Genomic DNA, 3,848 nt, shown 5'->3' on the forward strand with positions numbered 1-3,848 from the left:
CTTTTCTAATCAGTTTTCTTCAGAATCTCTCTCTCCCTCTTTATCTCTCTTTCTCCTCTTTCTCTCTCTGAAACAAGATTTGCAGAAGAAAATGTGTGACCTTTCTTAATGGAGAGGACGACTTTTAAATGGGTTTTGCGCGCCAAGCCATGGGTTACGGTTACTTCGGTTGAGCATGGTGGAGCTGCATGTGGGTCCCATTTTATGAATTGGGTTACTTCTGTTAAGCATGGTGGAGCTGTATGTGCACGTGTTAATATAATCAGCAACGTTCGCTGGGCTAGTACTTGGTATGGACAAGGTTTCCTAATTCATTGGGCCTGAACGCATTTAAATCACACGCCCAATCTGACGACACAGCTGCCTTGACTCGTAACATGAATTATCATTTGTGCAACCAAACTAGGTCTAAAATTCACCATCTTAAAAATTTATACTTCCAAAAAGGGAATACTAAAATGGGACGTAGGGAGTAGTACTAATAATGTAATATTTCAATGTTTAATGATACTTTCTCTTTTTCTAAAGTAGAAGATTGAGAGTTGAATTTTCTATAAGGGCAAGTGGGGGTGTGTGATTGAGAGCTCAAATTCCGGTAATGGCACCGCAAGACCGTTGTTAAGGGCTGCTGGGACAAATTGATCAACAAATTCAGCTTTGTTGTCAATCCTTAATGACAGACAAAAGTTGAATAGGAGTTTTTTAAAGCTTTAGATTGTTCAGACAATTAGTGTATGCATACCTTTGCAATATTTTTGCACACATCCAAAATACATAAATAAATATATACGTGCATATATATCATGCAATATATGTATGTAAAAAAAAAAAAATAATAAAAAAAATAATAAAATAAAATTGTCATAAAATCTAAAATGATCTAATTGGAGATAAAAATAATAATAATAATAATTAAAAGGACAATGAATTATATGTGAGATAGTACTCACCACAGGTTAGTCAATCTAGAGAATATCCAAGAAAGAAAATTTCAAATAAAACCCATACAATTTCCAGGTTTTCTGTACTTTCTCTAATCTCAATACCTTCTGTCATGAAATACAAAACCATACAAATGATGAATATTCTAAGAATGCCAAATGCATACATGTTTTGATTCCAGAACTTGTAACACTTCTTTAGTATCGATGAACACGTGTAGGGCCGCAGTAATAGTGTAACACCTAATAGTAGATAAGAGTTTCCATTGCATAGAAAAGGGCAGGAAATGAGTACCAATATATTCAAGTATATATCTACTTGCATCCATCACAAATATCAATACTTCTCTGCAACAGGTCTGGAAGGAGCGAGCCTATGAAGAAAGGTCATCAATGACCAAAGACAAACCACGCCAAGGACTTGGAAGGTCACTATCATAGCAACCAAGGCACCGCTTCTTTCTAGCACTTCTGGAGATACAGGAACCCCATCATCCTCTCAATGAAACGAGCAGCTTTGCTCAACTGATATAGTCTATAGACCTGCCACATCACATACTACATACTATGTCTTAGAATCCCTTTTACTACAGAGAGAAGATTCATAGTTTATTATATATATACCTTATAAATTATGGGTACAAGAGGCCAACAAGAAGAGCCACGCTTGTCAAAACGCGTCTCAAGTAGATACCGAGACAAGCAACCAAGTAAGAAAGGAGCCGCTGAAACTAAGGCTGGCAAGCCAAGCATTGACCAGGTGACATAGACAGCAAACAAAGGAGCGATAACCTTAAAACCAATTGTGAAGAAGGCAGATGTTAAGAATCCCCTGAGGCCTGTGATGAGGCCCCACCTCTTTGGGCTGAATTGCAGATATGGCTTTTGAACATGGTCAGTTACAAGCAAAAATATTGCAAGATCCATATAAAAATGACCTCAGATGATAACGAAGCCACAATTTCTGCAAAATCATAGTGATGGAAGTGTATAATGAGATTGTAGTGGGAAGATAAAGAAAAATTGACGCAGCATGCACAAAACCACTAATATAATAAAGTAAGTTATAAAAGAGAAGTCAAGAAACTATAATGATACTTTTTTGTGTATGAATTTCAAACAGTTAAAAAGTGCAACAGAACCATTCCTCATCTAGTGGCTGCTTTAGAAGCATGGCATGAAATGTCCATTCAAATAGGCAGTTCTGGACTATAAAGGCTAGATATAACAGAAACATCTAGACTGGATGAGATTCAATTGCTGAACCTAAACAAAACCACATATTCAACATTGATTTGAGCAGAAGAATATAAATCAAAATTCTCAATTTTTCACATCTAACCATTAATATTGGACATAAAACCAAAGAATTCGGACATAAAAACAAAGAATTTTCACAATCCATCATCTAAAGGTGGAAGAATTTATGGCACTAACCATCATGCGGAACTAGTTTTGCAATGATAGTTAATCCACACACTAGGTAATCTGCCTCCATTGGCAAAGCCTCAGTCATTGGATCGTCTTCGGTACGAAATTGAGCTTGCAGGGCAAGACTGTTGTTAAAGGTTGCTGGGACAAATTGATCAACAAATTCAGCTTTGTTGTCAATCCTGAATGACAGACAAAAGTTGAATAGGAGTTGTTAAAAGCTTTCAGATTATTCAGGCAATTAGTATATGCATCCCTTTGCAATATTTTTGCACACATCCAAAATACATAAATAAATATATACATGCATATATATCATACATATTTTAAAATTTCTGGGAGCTTTAAGTGAAGGCCGTGATCAGTCAAAAAAGTAAGGGAGACAAGTATATATGTACATATGCTATATAGAAGCAACACACAGAAGTAGCAGTCAATAAATAAAGTAGTAAATCAGCTATACGAACAAGACACAACAATAGAACAAGAATCGAAGATCGAATTAAGAAATACTAACAAAGGAACCAATTGAAGAACTTGCTCGAACAGTTTGGAAGACTTGGTGAACTTTCGATCTTGAAGGGCCTTCAATCCTTTCCCCATCAAATCAGCAGTTGTCTAAGAAGCACGGACACGAATACGGGACACGGATACGATACGACTCCGACATAGCGACACGGCAAATCCAAAAAAATTAAGACACGGACACGGCGAATAGTGTGTATATATATATATATGATGTAGTACTTTAAAAATTACTACTGAGTATTACAATTTTTCGTCAACCTCACAATGAAAAAAAAAGCACAAATCATAACCCATAACTAATAAACTATAAAAGAACAATGTTGCAGAGTTATAAAACCAAATAAAAAACAAGACATTAGAATAATAACTAGTATCATTTAATCATCATTGCAACTTTACTTCAAATACAAAAGGATAGATAAAAAGGACTATTAACATTCATAACTGTTTAACATTCAGAACTTTACTGTTAGCAAAAAATATACAAAAACCAAAAAGGCTAGTCCCCAAAAAATATACAAAAACCAAGTCAGTGTACTATAATCTATTCCCATCCATCATTTGACCTAGGACTTTTACCATTTACAATACCAAAAGGGTAGTACAAAATAAAAATAAAAAAAAGATATCAGCATTCAAAAAAAAAAAAATTCCAGAAGTGTCCGTGCCGTGTCTGTGTCCGCGGAGTGTCCGTGCCGTGTCCGAAAATTAAAAGAAAATAAAAAATTCTAGACACGTTTTTTGGCGTGTCCGACACGTGTCGGGGCGTGTTCGTGTCCGACACCTGTCGGACACGGATTTTTCGCCATTTTGGAGTGTCCGTGCTTCCTAGGCAGTTGTTTTCAGGATGGAAGTAGATAGAGGAGGAGAATCATCAGAATCGTCTGTCTGATTTGCTTGATTTGGATCCGGGGTTGCAGCATCTTCGTTTGGATCCAGGTTCGCAGA

At 36.2% G+C, this 3,848-nt stretch overlaps 1 pseudogene; it reads right to left on the bottom strand.

The window, feature by feature from the left end:
- Positions 1-1,278: 1,278 nt before the first annotated feature.
- LOC132277795 (uncharacterized) lies at positions 1,279-1,868 on the bottom strand (annotated as a pseudogene).
- Between the last annotated feature and the right edge of the window lie 1,980 nt (positions 1,869-3,848).

The sequence above is a fragment of the Cornus florida genome, unplaced genomic scaffold (genome assembly GCF_030987335.1).
Source record: "Cornus florida cultivar Cherokee Brave unplaced genomic scaffold, ASM3098733v1 CherokeeBrave_3.0.0_Hap2_Chr10, whole genome shotgun sequence".
Taxonomy (NCBI): Eukaryota; Viridiplantae; Streptophyta; class Magnoliopsida; order Cornales; family Cornaceae; genus Cornus; species Cornus florida.